Source organism: Acomys minous, assembly GCF_964271855.1.
Source record: "Acomys minous genome assembly, chromosome: 5".
NCBI lineage: Eukaryota > Metazoa > Chordata > Mammalia > Rodentia > Muridae > Acomys > Acomys minous.
This window is the reverse complement of record NC_140494.1, coordinates 101,081,228-101,101,716: the sequence shown is the minus strand read 5'-3', so window position 1 is coordinate 101,101,716 and position 20,489 is coordinate 101,081,228. Positions and strand designations below refer to the sequence as shown.

General features: G+C 42.7%; 2 long non-coding RNA genes across 2 annotated transcripts in view; one reads left to right on the top strand and one right to left on the bottom strand.

Annotated features, from left to right (window-relative positions):
* Positions 1–20,489, bottom strand: part of LOC311598598 — a 512,559-nt gene that overhangs the window by 442,493 nt on the left and 49,577 nt on the right. The gene's annotated exons all lie outside the window — the stretch shown is intronic.
* LOC311597785 lies at positions 8,128–9,371 on the top strand. The gene is made up of 3 exons (XR_014779352.1): positions 8,128–8,486; positions 8,821–8,862; positions 9,111–9,371. It is a non-coding gene; the product is annotated as an uncharacterized lncRNA (long non-coding RNA).

Genomic DNA, 20,489 nt, shown 5'->3' with positions numbered 1-20,489 from the left:
CCCACTTTCACCCTATTCCCCTCCCCTATGACTGTGACTGAGGGGGACCTCCTGCCCCTGTGGTATAAAGTCTCTTCTTGGTAGCCTGCTATCCTTCCCCTGAGTGCCACCGGGCCTCCTCATCAAGGAGAGGTGGTCAAATATGGGGCACCAGAGTTCATGTGAAAGTCAGTCCCCACTCTTTACTCATCTGTGGAGAATGTCCTGTCCATTGGCTAGACCTGAGTCCTACCCAGATCTAGACACCGTCTATCTTTAAAGGACCTTTTACAGTGTAACCCAATCTTACCCTGATGGAGTCTGAGCCACAACTACCGCTGAGCTTGACAGTGCTTTTCCACCTAGGAGCTAATCTCTGGCACTTCAGTATGTTAGCTTTCTTCAATACTCCTCTGCATGGCACTGCTAAACAGTCATGGCTAGAAATGTGCTGGTTGAAAGGAAGCAAGCCCACAAACAGTACAGAACCTTCCGAGTACAGGTGGAGACTGTGCTCAGAACACCAGCCTTCCGCTCTCACCAGTGTCCACAGTTTCTTTTTCTCTGTCTGATTTTAATAGCTTTTGTGAGGTAGGCTGTGCCTATGTGGACCAGCCCAGCCTCAGTTCCCTCCTCTGACCTCTGTTTCCTAAGCACTGGGGCTACATGTACACACAGCCATGCTGAGCTCCAATTTTCTTAAATTAAAAAGCAAACAACAGTTAAGTTATTTTTTTAAAAAACTGCCTCTAGTCTTATTTTGTCTCCTATGATGAATATGTTCAACTCAAATATTTTCAATCATGATCGGCACACTAAAATCAAACAAAAATTCTATCCTCTTAAGTCACACTCTACAGAGAATTAAAAAAAAAAAAAAAAGAAAAGAAAACAAAACAAAACAAAATGGCTCACCAGCACCCATCATCTTTCTCTTTTTCCCTGAGATTGAGTCTTTCGGCTGCCATTTGGCCAGAGCATACAGCCTCACCAGACCAAACATTGACTAAGACTGGAGCTTTCAGTAAATTTCTCAGAGCAAGACAAATATCTATCTACCACCTTCCAGAGTTTTTTTTCTCCCTTGCCAGGTTCCACAGCAGCCTGCTACTGAATATAATAATTCCTGCCCACCACTTAAATGGCAGGTGCCTGAGGGGACTTACCCAATCAGGAGCTTATCAGCAGTTTAAGGATCTCTTCAGACTATAGTGGAAGGAATCCTAAAGGCTAAGGATTCCTGGGCAGGAAATACTTACTATCAACAGGAAGTGTTGATAAGAAGTTTATGAGTACAAAGAATAGTGACCTCTGATGCTGCTAAACACAGCGAGCCTCGCTGACCTTCCAAGGCTGCAATCCAAACCCAGTGGGGTAAAGCAGGTGGACTCGAAAACCTGACCCCTGGGAACTGAGTTCTGACAAATTTTGCTCTTCCTCCTCCCCCTTCCTCCCTCCTCTCCTCTCCCTTCTTAGACAGTCATGCTCCTCCACGTGATACCACTTTAGTCAGTGATGAACCACATGTATACAACAGTGGTCCCATAACAAAATGCCACCTACTGATGTCATAGCATCTCAGTTGGAACAAGCACTTTCCATAATGTTCACACAAGATGGAAACATCAAGCACCCTCCTTTCTCAGAACGTATCTTCATCAGCAAATGACGAGGGGCTGATGTATTTCTAACAAAATGAATGAATTTTGCTAGAATGAAGTGTTGCTTAGCATCAGATTACAAGAGGCCATGACTTCCATCTTGCTAGATTCTATTGACTTTGCAATAGAGAAGTCCATCTTTTGATGAAATAAACAGCCATTAGGAGACATGAGTAGCTGAGACCTCAGGCTGGTACTCTGTAAGGAGCCTATGAACAGTCGCATGATCTTGGGAGCTGAGTTTACCACATTAAATGCTGAGATGATCACAGTCTAACTTACACTTTGACTGCGGCTTGAGAGAGCCTGCAGCATAGAATCAGCTAACATGTGACATTTTGCAAAGCATGGGCATGAAATAAATTTGGGTATGTTGAAGACACTAAGTTTTAGAGGGGTGGGTTTTATAGTAGGTACCTAATACATCATGCGAGACAAAATATACATACACACAAAGACACACAGACAGACAGACATACACATGCACACACACATACATACGTGAGTATTATTTAATCATAAATAAAAACTCAATTACATTATTTACAAGAAAATGAATATAACTGGAAGACATCGTGTTAAGTAAAGTAAGTCAGACTCAGAAAAACAGATATGAAATTTTTCTCATATACAGAATTTAGGCTAAAAAGTAAATAAATAAAACGAAAATAGAAATGGGATCTGTTTGTGAATGGTTGGTATCATGTATACTAAAAAGAAAAGAAAAGAAAAGAAAATGCTTGTTTTTCTTCCTACCAAAAATATCTTCGTCTGTCTTCTCATCATCCTCTACATCGACCTTTGAATGGATCTGAAAAAGTTCAATATCAGAGCTGTCCCCTGTCTACTGTCCCCATTGCTACGTTTCCAGGGTCAAAATTGGTCCCTCCTGCCCTTGCTAAAACATGAGCCACATGACCATTAGTACGTTTCATACACTTAGGAAAGGCCCAGCATCTCATAATCGTCACCTCTTAAAACACTGTCACATGGAGGCTCCACAGTTCAGCCTCTTCATAGCTCTTTCAAGTAGACATTATTTTTGGTAAGCCAAAATGAAACTCAAAGCTTTAAGTGCCTTGCCCGAGTCAGAACACAACCAAGAAGCTTGACTTCAAATTTGATTAAAGCCAAGTTCACCATCTCAGTAAGTACGCTTTTTATACTAACTCTTCCCAGCTGTTTGGAGGGTTTCCAGGAAATGGACGTCTTGAGCTGACCAGACTGGCTCAGGCTGTGTAATGCACCCTTCCCAAAGAGAATCAAGGGCAGGCGAGCAGTATGTGGTATTCTATTCCACACCAAGTGTTTTCCATACATTCTTCTGAAAGTTGGGGAAATAATATAAAATACAAATAAATGTAAGAGAGCCAGTATATTTGAAACTAATATTAGACTATAAATATAGGTACAGAAAATTGCCTGATTTTATAGCGGAAGCACAGATGACTTTGAATCTAGTAAATGATTGAAAGAATTAAAAGGACAAGAGTATTTCACAACCCATAAGCATTAGAGGAGCCCAGCTAACCTCAGTGTCCACAGATAACGTTTTCTTCAGATGCACTCATACTTTTTCACTTATGTAGTATCTAAAACCACTCAGGCATGCCGAATCAGGCAATTGCAACCCAGACCAATAGCCTGCAGAGGCTAGCATATTTTATATGGCTATTTATAGGGGAAAAATTGGTAGTATAAATCACAATGCACAGAGCCATTTCTGCAACAAGATGTTTGTTTGGTTTGAGTGGGCTAGAAAAATGGAGAAGAGAAGAGGGCAGGACTAATGTTTATTTAAGAACCAGAGAAGGACCTTGTGTGACCAGCACTTGGGAGGTAGAGGCAGGAGGCTCAGAGTTTCAAAGCCAGATTTTTCTACATGGTGAGCTGGAGGCCAGCCTGGGCTACATGAGACTGTGCCTCTCAATTAAAAATTTAATTAATTAAGCCAGGCATGGTGGCACACACCTTTAATCCCAGCACTCAGGAGGCAGAGGCAGGTGGGTCGCTGTGAGTTTGAGGCCAGCCTGGTCTACAAAGTGACTCCAGGACAGCCAACGCTACACAGAGAAACACTGTCTCAAAAAGTACATAAATAAATACATAAATAAATAAATAATAAAATTAATTAATTAAAATTCGGGACAAATGGTGCCAAAGTAAAGGGAAAACAAAGAGTAAGAAAAGACACATTGTAGACAGTGGTGGTACACCCCTTTAATCCCAGCACTTGAGGGGTGGGGGGGCAGAGGCATGGGGATCTCTGTGAGTTTGAGGCCAGCCTGGTCTACGAAGAGAGAGAGAGAGAGTTCCAGAACAGCCAGGACTACACAGTTAAACCCTGTCTTGAAAAACCATAAAAGGTCCCTGTGGACAGGAGCTGCTACTGCCTGGGATGGGCCGCGCCCTCCTCTCCTTAACCCTCCGCCTCATCTTCCAGCAAAGAGGGTTTAAACAGGGACGGGTGCTGTAGAGGGGACCCGAGCTATCCTGAGAGTGGGCGGGCAAGCCCTATGAACACAGGTCTTTCCTCAGGCCACAAGGTTTGAGCTGGTGGCCCATTTCAATCATGCTGCCTTAATAAAGATCTTGGGGTGGGGGTGGGGAGAAAAACCAAAAAAAGAAAAAGACACGTCAGGGCTCTGGCAAAATGGGTCAGTGGGCAAAGGGGCTTGCCTGAGTGCAATCCCTGGGATCCATGTAGGAGGAGGAGAGAACCTATTCCTGTAAATTAGCCTTTAATCGACACACATGCACTTTGGTATGCACACTGAAGCACGCACTCGAGTGTGAGCGCACGTATGTGTGCACACACACACACATGCACACGCACACACAAATAAACAAAAACAAAAGAGAAAAAGCAAGAAAAGACACACCAGCCTCATAATGACACCTTTGATCCACCCTAGACATAAAATAAAATAAAATAAAATGCACCCATCTACTGCAATCCATCAGGTCAAAGACAACTAATAGTCATGATAATTAACACCATAGGTAACCTAGCAAATGGCATTTCACATGGACTTGTCCCTGTGCTTGGATCCTTACCATGGAAACTTACCATATAAACTCCACATGGATCAAGAGGATCATAAAACATTACTTACAAACCATTATTATCATTTTGAAAGCCAAACAAGTCCATCTTGCTCACAAGAGGAATGTAGATCTTCTTTTAGATAGCCCGAGATCTCAAAACACAGACCCTGATTTTGACAACAAAGGTCTCCAGCCTCAGGTGTATTCGATTTTAAACGTCTTTCATGCCTAAGTCTCGTGAAGTATCAGATTGGGTAGTGATGGCGTCAGTTATTACAAACCAGGTGCTCCCATCACAGCAAGGGGTGGGCTTATTAGTGAAACTGCCTAACTCAAAGAATAATTCTAGCCAAAGTGGGTAAAAGAGCTACTGAGGTCTCATCTGTCCCAGAAGCAACAATGGTTTCCGGGAGAAACATTTACTTCGGTGCTATAAGCACTGGGAAGGTGCCCGAGTTCCTGGAAACAACTCTTGAACTTCATTCCTATAAACAACCCTAATGAAGCTCAGTGAGGAACCAAAGGGAAGAGGCAGACGACCTGAGAGGGCGATCAGAGAGAGAGAGAGAGAGAGAGAGAGAGAGAGAGAGAGAGAGAGAGAGAGAAGCATAAGAGATGGTGATAGAGAATGAATAGGATCAAAAAATTATATACATTGTCTCAGGGTTCCTGTTGCTATGATGGAAACACCATAACAAAAGCAACTGGGGAGGAAAGGGTTTATTTGGCTTACAGTTTCATATCACTGTTCATCACTGAAGGGAGTCAGGACAGGAACTCAAACAGGGCAGGAACCTGGAGGCAGGAGCTGATGCAGAGGCCATGGAGGGGTGCTGCTCACTGGCTTGCTTCTCATGACTTGCTCAGCCTACTTTCTTATAGAACCCAGGACCACCAGCCCAGAGATGATACCACCCACAATGGGCTGGACCCTCCCCCATCAATCACTCTCTAAGAAAATGCCTTACAGGTGTGTCTACAACCCAATCTTAGGGAAGCATTTTATTCATTGAAGTTCCCTTCTCTCAGATGACTTTAGCTTAGGTCAAGTTGAAAAAAAAAAAACTATCTAGCACATACATATTTTAAAATGTATTAATGAAACCTATTGAATGTGTTTAATATATACTAAAAACAATAAAAGAAAAAAGAGAAGGAATAAATTTTTAAAACCATTAATCGTCTCTCTTGCTGGGAGACAGAGAGATGGTTTAGTATGTGCTCTTACAAAGGACTCAAGTTTGTTTCCCGGCATCCACATCACTTGGGGCTCCCAACATCCTCTATCTTCAGCTCCAGAAGATCCAACCCCCCCCCCTTCTGACCTCTGTGGGCACTTGCACTTATATGCACATACCTACACACAGTTAAAATAACTCCGTACCACTTCCTCTTGGGAGAAGAGGAGCGAGCTAACGAGGTGAACAGGATTTATAAGGCCTGTACCCAAGATATGTAAGTAGTTACCTGTCGCTAGGAGGAGAGACTTTGGGGTGATAGTTAGAGTTGTCCTTGCTCTGTAGGTAACCCCGATACATTCAATGGCTCGTGAAGCTAAATTTAAATTTAGATGGAATCACAAAGGAAAAAAAAAAGGAAGAAAGAGAAGAAAAGCTAAATTTAAAGAAGCTGCTATGGAAGAAGAGGGATGTTGGGAGACAGGTGTGACTGATGCTGTCAAACATCCACAACGCAAAAGAAATGGAATCTCTTCTGTGCAGCCAAGCTTGCTGTATGCTCCTTAGAATAACTGGGGAAACACCCGTTTGCCTCCTTTTCTTTATTCTGTGGTTCAGATAAAACAGGTAGGAAGTAGGTAACAGTGAAAGGGGTACATGACTCAGCAGGATGTGACAGAACTGGGTACCACGCATGGAAGCTGCTGCTGTGAAATTAGCTCCCCTTTGAATGACAATTCAAAAGAAAACTACTCTTAAGTTTTCAATTCCCTCTACAAGGTCCCACAACGCCTGCACCTCTCACAGCCAGCTCCCTGACACCCATCTCTTCTGAGTGGGAACCCTTTTGTGTAAGAAGGTTTTTTTGAGGGCAGTAGCAGGAGGCAGGTTAACAGGTAGATGGAACAAAGAAGTAAGTGAGCATTAAATTACTGAATACGGGCGGTGTCGGCACACACCTTTAACCCCAGCCTTCATGACGCAGAGGCAGGCAGATCTCTGAGTTCCAGGCCAGCCTGGACTACAGAGAGAAACCCTGTCTGGGGAGAAAAAGAAAAGAAAAAAAAACAAAAAACAAAAAAACACTGAGTGGAAGTCACGTAGGTGGCTGTGACCCTTCAGCAAAACCAGGGCATCATTCCTTTGTCTGTAATGTTCTGTCTGTTTGTGCTTCAAATCTTTGTTACAAACTCCATTAGGGCAGAACTGAATGGATTTTTGGGTGGACTTTTCCAGCTGGTGGTGACTAACAGAAACAGAACGGTATCGATGATAAACGAATGAATGAATGAATGAATGAATAAGTACCAAGTACCGAGGAAAGCCAGATGGTGTGAAGTCACTTGCATAGGAAAGAATGTTCAGCCTAAGCAGCACTTCCCAGAGTGCCTGCCTCTCAGCTAAGAGCATCTCCCCTCTCTTGTGACAGATGTGGGACTTAGGTAGTCAACCCTGCCAGCAAGCCGATGCCTCCATGGTCTGGAAGGACCAGACAACTCCAAACACGGTGCCAGGGCTTTGCAAGCATTTGTGAGCACAAGCAGCTCAGATCAGGTGACTAAAGTCCAGTTTTTACTCCAGAGACAACTCTGTCTACTCAAGCTAGCTAAAATCACCCGGCAAACCACCTGAGGGAGTCCTTGCCTTTGTCGCCTCCTCCCGTGTGGAGATGATCTGTCAAAGTGTATGCCGCCCAGATTGATACAGTGTGGCTAGGAATGTCCTTTGAAAGAGGAGGTCGCTGGGGAGGCAGAGCACTCTACAAAGAGAGCCTCGGGCTAGGCAAGGTCCAGCGCTGTCGCTGTGGCAACTCCTGCGACCTCGCAGAGTACCCAGACAAATAGTTTTTTTGTCTCCTTCCCTACTTAAGTCGAGGCGGGGTGGGGGTGAGAGATCCTGTCTTTGAAATTTGTCTGGGACATCTACTTGGAGTTCTGGAATTTGTGAGAAATTGAGGCTTCCAAAACAACAAAGAAATCAAGATTCTGAGAAAAAAGAAAAAAGAAAAAAAAAAGCCCACGCCCCTCCAAGGCTGCTGGAGTGAAATGGAACTGCACCGCGGCGGGCGGTTAGCTGGCGAAGGTGGCTTTGCGAAGGTGCTCGCTCGCGGCTACAAAGCCTCGCAGAAAGAAAGCTGCGGGGCTGGGACCCCACATCCTGGCGGAGGGCTGAGGCCTCGCTGCAGGGGGATGACCAGACGTCCGCCCCCCGAACCCCCCCCCCCCTTCCCCGCCTCCCGCCCTCCCAGCGGTCACGGCTGAGCAGCCTCGGGTCCGGGTTAAACAAAGAGACTGGTGTGCCTTAGGGGGAAATCTTTCTTCTCCCTTCGTGGAATAGGTGAAATGTGGAAAATTAATAACAGGAAATGCCGCCGCCAAAACTGCGGCAGCATTTGTCTTTAAAGGGATCTGGCCCCTTCCTTCTCCTTCTCCAAGCCCCTCCCTTGCTGCCCTGCAGCTCAGCAACCGGGAGCAGACAGCCATGCCCCCTCTCCCTCCTCAGACACCGTCCCCCTCCCCCCTCAAAACTCTTTTATTATCAGTTGAGTCACGTCTCCTGCCAAGCAAAAGGTCATTTCAGGTCATCTTGGAGACGAAAGGACTGGATAATGCATTCGAAGGTGCTGGAATTGGCAAGTCCGAAAAAAATTTATATATATATATATATATATATATATATATATATAGAGAGAGAGAGAGAGAGAGAGAGAGAGAGAGAGAGAGAGAGAGAGAGAGAGAGAGAGAGAGAGTGTGTTTATGGAGGAGGTCGTGGGGGGTGGGGGGTGGGAGGCGCCGGCATGCACAGCTCTGCCGGGAAGAGAAGGAAATGTCTCAAAGCATGACAGGAGCAGCTAGCTACCCAATCTGCAGCTAATTCCTTATAAAAATAAGAATGCGGTTTATAATTGTGTGCAGCCTGAAGGGTAATTAAAGTTCCTAATTGTTCTCATCCAGAATCTCATTTCTGGCCATTCGTCAGAGAAAGAGGTTGCTAAAGTGAGTATTGTGAAAGGTAGGGGGCGGGGGGCTGGGGGGCGGGGGGGGGGGCAGGGGGCGGGGAGCGGGATGGACAGACCGAGACCTGGAGCATGGAATGCACTGACTGCCCGGTGCTCTCACAGGGCGTTAGAACCGCCAGGGTAGGCAAGAACACATTTAAGTGTCTCCAAAGCACGGACAGACCGCTTTGTTTTGAGACGAGGAAAACAAAACCAGTGAGTATTATTTTTCTATACTGTTCACAGGGAAGCAACGGCCTAATGTTTTTTTTTTCTTCTACTAAAGAAGATGCCTTCTACCTCCTTTGAGTTGTTAATTCGGTGCCACTTCAATAAAGACAACTGGCCGCCTCTGAATTCCCGCCAACTGCACTTCCCCCCTTCTTTCCGGTCCCACTGCACTGCTGTACTTGAAAGCCCTGGATTGGCTTCACGGTTTTCTCTAAGAAGCAAGAACTGTTTTTCCTCAAGTTTTTTGTTTTTTTTTTGTTTTTGTTTTTTTGTGTTTTTTTGTTTTGTTTTTTTAAATAAGACACGTGCCAACAGCAATCTGTCCAGAGGGCCAGAGGTTTGGGTAATAAATTTCTCCCAAATTCCAAATGTCTCTTACACGGAAATTCCCTGTCCACCCTACTTCCCCAACAATGGCCTCTGCTCCTTATTAGCAGTCCTAGGTTGCTTTCTGTTGCTGTGATAAAACACTGACCAAATGCAACTTGGGGAGAAAGGAGGTTTATTTCTCCGCCGCCGCCGTATGCTGAACAATCCATCAGGAGGGAACCCAAGGCAGAAATTCATAATGAGTTAAAGTAGAAACCATAATGAACACTGCTTACTGGCCTGCTTCCAAGTTTGCTTTCAGCTCCCTTTTTTATACCCAGGACCACCTGCCCAGGAGTAGCACAGCCCACAGAGAGCTAGGCCCCCCTCCATCAATTACCAACCAAGACAATGTTGGTATACCCACAAGCTAATCTGGGGGAGGCAATTCCTCCACTGAAGCTGCCTCTTCTTAGGTGTCTCAAGTTTGTGACAGGTAGCCCAGTTCCATCTACCATCCCCTGTTGACCCCACACCCAAAAACATTACCTGGAGGAGATTTTTAGGAACCCGGAGTTAAATGTAGACTGGTAATTGACAGTCAGGGTCAGCCACAACAAGAACAAAGAGATAGTGTGACCTTTCTTCCTGGACTCAGCCCATCCAGGAACATGTCCGTGGGAGGCATCTTCTAGCAGCCTGCCTCCACCTCCCTCCGTGGTTAATCTCCTGCTGCAGGAAAAGTCCACTCACTGGAGCTACACCCCTCACCCTCTGCTAGAGACACACGTTTCTGAGAAGTAAGACCATCTGTGTTTCTGTTAAGCAACAGAGAGCTCCCTTTTCCACATGTTTATAGGAGAGATTACATCCGTATATAGGAGAGAGATTGCCATGTAGAACGGCAGGGATAATAAACAGCCAGCCGTGGGTTTAGGGACAAGAGTCTTTGCTTTAGCTGAAGTCAGCAACTGGCTGGACAATAGCGCAAGTGTCACATGGGAGTGTTTGAGAGATTGGCTGGTGCTGACCGCACATAGTCAGCAGCTATGGGCGATCACATATAACTGGAAAGATCTCCCAGCCACTGCTGGTTCCCTATTAGTTAGAAGTTCCATGAGGGGGAAGGCCTGCAGCAAAGCTGATGATGGAGCAGGGGGCTGTCCCTACCACAGTCCTGACAAGGTACCCTCCCAGCACATTGCTATGAATGGCATCCGTTTTCCGGAGGAGCAGAGCAATAGTACACCCTCACGGCCTTATTTTCCCAGGTATAAGGGGAGCTGACACAAAATCCAAGCAAGTGTTTTCCAGAACCTTAGGAGAAAGAACGGACGGAAGGACTTCAAAAATGCATGAAATCATCGCTCTGTGTTATGCACTACACTTGAACAGACTGCTGACTAGACAAAATTACACCATTTACCAATGAGAAAACAGTCTAGATCAGTGACTTAGGCAAAGCCACGTGTCTAACAAGGAAAAGAGAAGAAGTTTGAAGCTATTGAGAAGGCTTGCTTCTGGAAACCCAGGTTCACTTCACACATGTTTACTTTCAAATGCATGTGTGCTGTAAAAGTGTCACTGTTTTACATGTGAAGAAATTAAGATTCAAGAAATGTATGTCAACTTGTTCTAAGTCATAGACCTAAGAAACGAAGGAGCCAAAACTCAAAGTCACATCAATCTGGTTTTCATGGTGCCTCATTAGCTTGAGGTAGAAGAGTGAAAGAGGAATTCTCAGCCTTGTTTCCATATGATACTATACAAGATAGCCTCTTTCCTAGAGGGCTTCCCTCTGGAAAATTGACATTATCCCATATACTGCTCAGGAATGGGCATACCTACAAAGCCCCATGTATCTCAGAAAGTTTCCTCAGACAGTTTTATGGAAGTCACAAATAATTAGCATTCAAATATGGATTTTTAGATTAAGATTTCATGAGTGATGTTTGTTTTGTGTCTCAAAGACTTCAAATTTAAAAAAAAATTCCATAGCATTCTCTAATTTTAGCTATCGACTATCAGTCTGAGATCGTTTTTTAATTCAGCCATCAAATCTATCATTTTCAATTGATTTGGCCATTTTAGTTAATGGAATTTGTTTATTCAACAAACAGTAAGTGCCTACTAGGTAGCAGGCAGCATGCCAAATGGTTAAGGTACATCTGCCCTTGTGCAATTGACTAAATCGTGTCATCAGTCACATCTAGGGTTGAAGAGCAGAAAGAGAAGGAAACAGAGAAAAGTAAGTGGTTTGGAAGGAAAAGTGATGAGTCAAGATTTGGCAAACTGAATGGAGTCTGATATGCCTACAAAGCACCTATCCCTGTAACATGCAAAGGAGACAGAAATGTGGGTATGGCCTAGGAAACAGATTGGGTCTGAAAACATGAACCTGGGAGGTAGTGGTAACTCAAGCTGGGGTGACTAGGATCATCCAAGAGAAGCCAGTCAAGTGGAAAGAAAACCATGGTAGCAGAACAGATGCATAAGAAATCTGTGGTGGTTCCATACTCTCCCCAGCTGCATAAGTAGCAAAGTAGAGCACGCATCATTCATTCATTCACTAAAGCACTCCACCCACCCTCGCCAATGAAGTTCTCTCTGTTTGATGATCATAATATTTGCATGGCTTGAGGATATATAATAGAAGGTCATTAATAAAGCCCAGTATTGGCAAGGCTAGAGAGGCGGCTCAGCAGTTAAGAGCACTTAACAGCTCTTACATAGGACCTAAGTTCAGTTCTCGGCACCCACATGGTGGCTCACACCCATCTGTATCTGTAATTCTGGATCCAGGAAATCATCAGACCACCGTCTGACCTGTCTAGACAGGCAGTCTAGATCAGTACTGGGACAATGCCATATATCTAAGAAGGGAAAGAGAAAAAGTTTGAAGCTATTGAGAAAGCTTACTTCTGGGCACCCGACATATATATATATATATATTACACATAAATATATTCAAACAAAGATTAGTATCCATGGAATTTTCTACATTCTTCCTGGAAGAAAAAGAAACACATGAGCAACACAGGTTCATAGTTATTACCTTGACTGATATATAGGGTAGAAAATATCAGAAACTATCTGATCTTTGTAATTTTTAAGCAGTGCAGATAATTAGGAAATTGCAATATTAGAATAACACAAACATGTAGTGGCCAAAAAAAAAAAAAAACCCCACAATATAGTGAAAGAACGAGTCTTGGAACCATATAAATGGAGTAGGCATGAAAAACATCAGAGAAATATTTAAAAGAGAAAAAAATGGGAAGCGGGGTTAAAAATTACTAGATGAAAGAATGTCATTACTCAACAGAAAAAAAAACTACTATGAAGGAAAGTTTGACTATGTTTCTTTACTAGGGCAAAAAGAGATGGAAAAAAAAAACTGGAGCGTTTAAGAGAGCAGGTTGTCCAACATTCTCAAGCTGTAACCAATGCCAACAAATTTAGAGGAGTTTACGGTGGAAGAGTGGGGCTGGGGCTGAAGGTCTTTGCAGAATGACTGGGGTGGTGTCACATAGGACTCAGAGGGATGGATGGGCTGTGTCCCAGGGGCTTGGAAGCTTGCCCTGGACAGGTGCTGCTAAGCCAGGCAGGTTAGCTTCTCTCTTGTCTCTCTGCCCCTCTGCTTCACCCTCTCTCTTGCTTTCTTAGCTCTCAGTCCTTGTGCTAAAAAGTGGGCACCTGACAGCCTAGATGTGTCCTTCGTTCACTCCACAGCAAGAGGCTGTTTACCTTGATGGCAGGTGATTTGGTATCTCCCTAACTTTGCACCTGAAGCAAAGGCCTCACTCCTCCCAGCCTCCCCCTGATAGGAGGCTGAAAAACCAGGTGATGATTTGGACAATGCCTTGTATGCGGAGAAGCCTGAACAAACTTATAAAAGTGATCTGACGGTCGCTCATCAATACTGCAATGGACAGAAACATAGCAAAGGCAAACAGCACTCTTTAATGCCTTGGTGGTGTCAACATGGAGGGACTTCTATTTAGACTTGACTCTGCTGTTTGGCCAAAAATATACAGATATACAGATTCTGTATAGAAAATCCCAACTAGCCTGTATGAGTAAATACTATAAACAGTAAGTTAGCCAGCTTGCAGGACCCAGGGAGCTGTGAGCAGAATTTCATCTCCCAAAATATATGATGGAAGTCTATCCTCTAGTACCTATGAATCTGAACTCATGTGGAAATAGTCTTTGCAAACACAATCACATTAAGAAATGGCCATACTAGACTGAGATAAGCCTTTAATTCTGTGTTTGGTATCCTTCTAGGAGGGAAATTTAGGCACAGATATTCACAGAGAGGGAAAATGCTGTGTGACTACAGAGGCAGAGATTGGCGTGATTAAATAAGAAGACAAGAAATGCTAGGGCTACAGGCAACGAATAAAGCTCAGAGAGAGGGCAAGCCCCTTGAGATCCCCACAGGGAAGAAACCTTATTTAAGTCACTTCAGACCTTCAGGACTCTAAAGGGTTAAGTTTCTATTGTTTTAGACATGCAACGGGTGCAACTTTATTAGAGTGATCCTAAAAAATTTAATACACAAGATCAATGTGCAAAAGTTCTTTGTGTTTCTAAATAGTAGCAACAAACAACTGAAAGCTAAATTTTTAATGACACTTAAGATAGCTTTGAAAGTATTAAATATTTAGAAATAAGTCAAACAAAGTGTGTACAAAATTTATACAGTAAAAATTATAAAATACAGTTAAGAGATCCTACGGAAGATTGACGTCCTTGGAAAGGTATGTTGAGCTCAAGGGTTAAAAGGCTCACACTGGCAGTCAGGCATGGTGGCGCACGCTTTTAATCCCAGCATTTGGGAGGCAGAGGCAGGCAAATTTCTGTGCATTCAAGGCCAGCCTGGTCGACAAAGTGAGTCCAGGACAGCCAAGGATATACAGAAAAACCCTGTCTTGAAAAACAAAAGCAAGCAAACAAACAAACAAAAAAGAGCTCACACTGTCAAGATAGCACTCCTCCCTGAGTGGATTGATCAGTTTAGAGAAGTCCCCTGAAAAAATTTCTCAGTAAGTGTTCAGTATTGACAAACAGAACCTAGAATTTACATGGACAAAAGATAAACTTGACATTTTGAAAATTAACACAATTTGAGCGAGGTGGCTCAGCCATTAAAGGCTAGACTCCCAACCAAAAATGTAATATTGAAGAGCTACAACCGTCAGTCAGTTTGATACTGACTTAAGGCACAGTTTCATCAAACAGAAAGGCATACATGTGTGGCCAATGGATTCAAACTGGAAGAGCCAGGGTGTTTCAAAAGGGATGGGAATTCACCAGAAAAATTAATATCTATACAGCACAATACTTCAACCCTTGTACTATGTACAAAAATCGAGTTGAAAGTTGGCCATAGATAAATCTAAAACTGTAAGATGTCTGAAGTCAAATGTCAAATAAAGATTTTGTGTGCCTTAGTCCATCAGCTTTTATACAAGACCCTAAAAACAAGAGCCTGAGCTATGTATGACAACAGCTTAACTTGGAACTTATCAAAATAATCTATTTAAACTCGTACATTTCAAACATCAATGCTGAAATAAACAAATAGGAAACAAAGGCCAATGAGATGGCTCAGAAAGCAATGGTGTTGGATGCCAGGCCTGATGAAGAACCAAAACAAACTCCACTGAGTTGCCCTCTGACTTTTACATGTGCACTGTGGCTACATGTGCACACACATGAAGGTGTGTGGGTGGATGTGGGTGTGCATGCATACGCTCAAACACATGTGCGTGCACACACACACTAAGCCAACACATGTAAAAATAATTTTAAAGATAGACATATTACATACTGGACTTATTACAATATTTCTAAAACTTACCTTTAATGAAGAATTCATACATAAGACAATAAAGAAGCTTCAAGATTCAATTTTTAAAAACCATTAAAAAAAAAAGAGCAAAATATTTGAACAGAGTTTTCACCAAAGGAAATACACACATCACATTAACACACTAAAAGAGGTATAAATAAATAAATAGTTCAAATAGTGTCAGTTGTTAGGGGAATGTATATTGAAGTGATGGTGCTTTACCGTACATGTGTTAAACCTTGAAATTAAAAAGACTGACAATTCCAAGTAGTGGACAGGATTGAGGGCAACTGTGATTCTTATGCTCTGCTGCTTTACAAAATAGCACACTGCCATACTGGAAAGCTGAGTAGCAGGCTCTTAAAGTTTAACACATCAAGCATCATACTTCTGGGCATGTAACATGAGGGCATGAAGCTGTGTTTCCATGCAAAGGCCTACATGTAGATGGTTATAATGGATTCATTATTATCTAGCAGAAGTTGGAAACAATGTGTACATGCATCGGGAGACACTGAGCAGATATATGCACTTATCTCATGGCTGTCCCTCATCAAGCTAATAGAACAGACTCCTAGTACACGGACGAGTGTGGGCAAATCTCACAAGACTATTGAAGGGCTGGCTGCAGCTAAGACCACTTGCTGCTCTTGCAGAGGGCCCAAGTTCAGTTCCTAGACTGGACTCCAGTTCCAGAGGATCCATTATCCTCTTCCGGTCTCAGCAGTCACTAGGCATGCACATGGTACACATGAAGGCAAACATTCAAGACATAAAATTAAATTTTTAAATATATTTTAAAGACCACTGAAGGAGGTCGGATTTGATTTAATGCTCTTAAAAAAAACAAGCAAGCAAAAACAATTCCCAGTGACAGAAATAAGATCATTGACTGCATATAGAAATAGAAGTTATTCTTTTTTTAACAGCCAAAAAAAAAGAATAAAGACACATTTAGGGCTGACAGGAATATATCATATCTTCAGTATGATCATGATTCTCTCTGTCTCTCTGTCTCTGTCTCTGTCAGTCTCTCTCTCTCTCTCTCTCTCTTTCTCTCTCTCTCTCTCTCTCTCTCTGTCAGTGTCTCTGTCTCTGTCTCTCTCTGTCTCTCTGTCTCTGTCTCTGTCTCTCTCTCTCTCTCTCTGTCTCTCTCTCTCTGTCTCTCTGTCTCTGTCAGTGTCTCTGTCTCTGTCTCTCTCTCTCTGTCAGTGTCTCTGTCTCTCTCTCTCTCTCTCTCTGTCAGTGTCTCTGTCTCTGTCTCTCTCTCTCTCTCTCTCTGTCTCTCTCTCTCTCTCTCTCTCTCTGCTTATGTATGAGAAGAACTTGTTGAATAAATTTTATTTATATCAATTTTACCTCAAATGAAATTGACTCCAATGGCCAAGCAATATACTGAATAAATATTTGAACCATTTGCAAACTCTCTAAGATCTAATGATTTTCACTGTACAGTCACAATGTAAGAACAAGCATATGCACAATTTATAAACTACTTGGAAGCAAAGTTTCCATTTTCTGTAGACTTGTACAGAGAACAGTCTTTATTAGCTCCTTTCCACACCCTCCTAAAACTCCTCTTGCTCCCAAGGTCACAGATACAAGAACACAGAGGCCCACCCACAGCCTACCCATTCAAGGCTGTCAATTAACTTCCTCCTGTATCCGGGCATCATTCCAGGAAAAGGGCACAAGGAAAATCTAACAAGGAAGAGATGGTTTCATTGTCACCTGGCCCACTCTGTGATTTCTTTTGGATGGTGGCTGATCTGACCTCCGTTGGCCCAGTTTCTCAATGCTGTCTATACCACTCTGGCCTCTCAGCAGTCACTCGCTCCTCTAGTTCAGCATGAGAATTCATTTTTCCTTAACAGATCATTGACCCAGATTAAAATTCACTTATAGACCAGACACCAAATAGATCTCCTGGTGTAGATGAACCCGGAGCCAACTTCTGAATGAAGATTGGAACAGGAGTTGTCAGAAAGCAAAGGGAAGGAAATTGCCTGAAGCAGGGGACCTGCTGGAAAAGAGAAAACTGTCCGCCTGACTGCTTCAATAAAAATCTTCTTCTGGAGAGTAGAACAGTATCCACAAAGTCCACTCAGCCGTGAAAAGCACAGATTTCCTGTGTCTCGTGCCTCCCCTCCTTCAGACTTTCCAACAGGGCCAAGCTGCTCCTCGCTCAAACACTTGGGCATTCTCCATACACGCACACCACAGCCCTGCAGGGTAACACTCACTCTGATATGCCCTAAATGTTCCAATCTGCTCACAACTTGCCTTTCCAGTAACTACTGCGTATAAGAAACTCACCCATAGGTTATGCCTGGTGGTTCACACCTTTAATCACAGCACTCAGAGAGACAGAGATAGCCAGATCTCTGTGAGTTAGAAGCCAGGCTGGACTACACAGTAAGACCCTATCTCAAAGAGAGAAAGAGAAAATTAGTAAGGCAAATGAAGTAAATTGTACATAAGAAAAATTTCTAAAGTATTAGGGATCTAAACTAGTCGTAGTCATAGAAATACAAGGTAGAATTGGGATTCCTGGGGGCTGAAAGAGGGGAGATGAATAAATTGAATTTTGCTAAGCATAAAATTTCATTTTTAAAGGAAGAGTTCAGGAAATTGAATGTCCATATGAATAACCTTAAGACTATCCAATTGTGCATTTCAAATTATTTAAAAGATAAGCCTGATGTTTACATATACTTTATCAAAACTAAAATAATTTTCTGTAAATGTACAAGCATTCAAAGAAGCAGGAAATACTGTTACAACCTGGAAAATGAACACTAATCTACCCAAATGGTACACAGGGTAGAATTAGCAGGCAGGGATATTAAAATAAATACCGTAAATATTATAAATATGCTCCGTGTGTTCGGGAAGTTGTCAGAAAACATGACAGTGATAAACAGGGGAGCAGAAGAGCTTAAGAATAACTAACATGAACTTCTAAAGTTGAAAATAAAATGTCTGGAATTAAAACTACACTGAATGAGAAAACAGGAAAAGATGAGTGACGTTGAAGGCAGAAGTGGGGAGAGCTACAAAACACAGAAAGAAAACAACACTGAGACATGGGAACAGCGCTGCATGCATGTAGCTGGAGTCCCAGGAAAAGCTGGGGAGGGAAGGAAGAAGGTGAATAAATATATCAATATTTGAAGAACTAATGGTAGAGATTTTTTCTAATTGGTTGATAACTATAAACTTTTCAGAAAAAAAAATTAATTTCTTTAATTTGAAAAAGCATATATAGGAAGACATATCATAACCAAGTTATTAAAGACCAGTGGAGTCTTGAAGAGTGTTGCAAGACCGTCACCTTCTATGGGGAGCATCCTAAACTAGAACGAAGGGAAAATGACAGGTGAGAAGACAATACATAGACGTGCAAATGAAGAGAACAAACAGCCGATAACAATTCTATACATAGCAAATATATCTTTTATCTTTATTTTTCCAAGACAGGGTTTCTCTGTGTAGCCTTGGATGTCCTGGAACTCACTATGTAGATCACGCTGGCCTCAAACTCATAGAGATCCACTTGCCTCTGCCCCAGAGTGCCGGGGTTAGAGGCCCCAAGCCCAGCTCACAAACCTGTCTTTTATATTTCAATGTTAACAACTGAATGCAAAATGAAAAATGTCCTGCAACGAACAAGCAAAACAAAACAAGAGCTGATTCCTTTCTTGCCAGCAGACCAGCATCACCAGAAAGTCCTTTGAAAAGAAGGACAAGCGCACCAGGTACAAAGGTGACTCTACACAAAGGTGCAAACAACTGAAAATGACCATGCATGCAGATGACTACAAATGACACTTTAAAACTAATGATAAATCTCCTGAAAAGGCAACTGGCTCTTTAAAACTGTAAAAATATGCTGGGCATGGTGGCACATGCCTGTAATCCCAGCACTTGGGAGGCAGCTGCAGGTGGATCCCTGTGAGTTTGAGGCCAGCCTGGTCTACAGAACGAGTCCAGGACAGCCAAGGCTACACAGAGAAACCCTCTCTCAAAAGACAAAACAAAATTTAAAAACTATAAAATCATATTCACAGCATAGAAATTAAGTGTTCAACATCACAAACACAGAGGGCAGCAGGAAAGACAACAGCATATGCTATTGAAAAAGTCCCACATTACAGATAACATAATTTAATATTACTTAAAGTACACTTGATAAGTAAAAGATTGTTAAAATAAATCTATATAGCTTATAAATAAGTGGTAGAGCTAGAGTGAAATACAGACATAAAAATCTATAAAAAGGCCAGGTGTGGTGGTGCATGCCTTTAATTCTAGCACTCAAGAGGCAGCTGCAGGTGGATCTCTGTGAGTTCGAGGCCAGCCTGGTCTACAATGCAAGTCCAGAACAGTCAAGGCTACACAGAGAAACCCTGTCTCGAAAAACAAAAAACTATATATATATATGTGTGTGTGTGTGTGTGTGTGTGTGTGTGTGTGTGTGTGTGTATGTATGTATGTATGTATGAGAGAGACAGAGAGAGAGAGACTAGTTTACAAGGAAAAAGATTTAAAGAAGAGATGAATGGATCAAAAGTAAAGGTGAAATGATAAGTTTAAACTCCAAAGAGTTGTAACTAAAGAAGAGGCCATGAATTGAAGAAAGAGTTGGGGAGAAGGAGTCGGAGGGGTAAGATGTAGAAATGACGTAAATACAGTACTCATGTTGGACATGCTCAAAAAAGTACACGTAAAAAAAATACTCCAAAGAGGATACTCTACAGTAAAATGTTAGTGGTAGAACTAAGGAATAAATATATGGGTGTGTGGATGCTATTGTAAAATTATTCCCACTTGTAAACATAAGGTTATTATGTAATTCAAATGCTGATTTATGTACCCGCCCCCATATCTTTTTGCAGTCCTTGTTTTGAGACTTTCCTGTCTCAGTGTTGTATAAACACTGCTCCCCAGTTGGCCCTGATATGCCAAAGCAGCTTACAGCCAGTTGCTGAGCTGGACTTCCTGCCCCTCAGGGGAGGAAGAGTCAGAGGAGGAAGTAAGGGATTCAGCCAACACAGGCAGAGGTCCAGGAGACATCAGCAGAGAGGAGCTGGAGCAGAGAATGTCATAAAATGCAAGCATCTCAGGCATCTACTCTGGGAGGGAACCAGACGAGATAAAGGATGGAGAATAGAGTTAAAACTGCTCATGATTGTGTAGTAAAGCTTGATGAACAAATAATATAA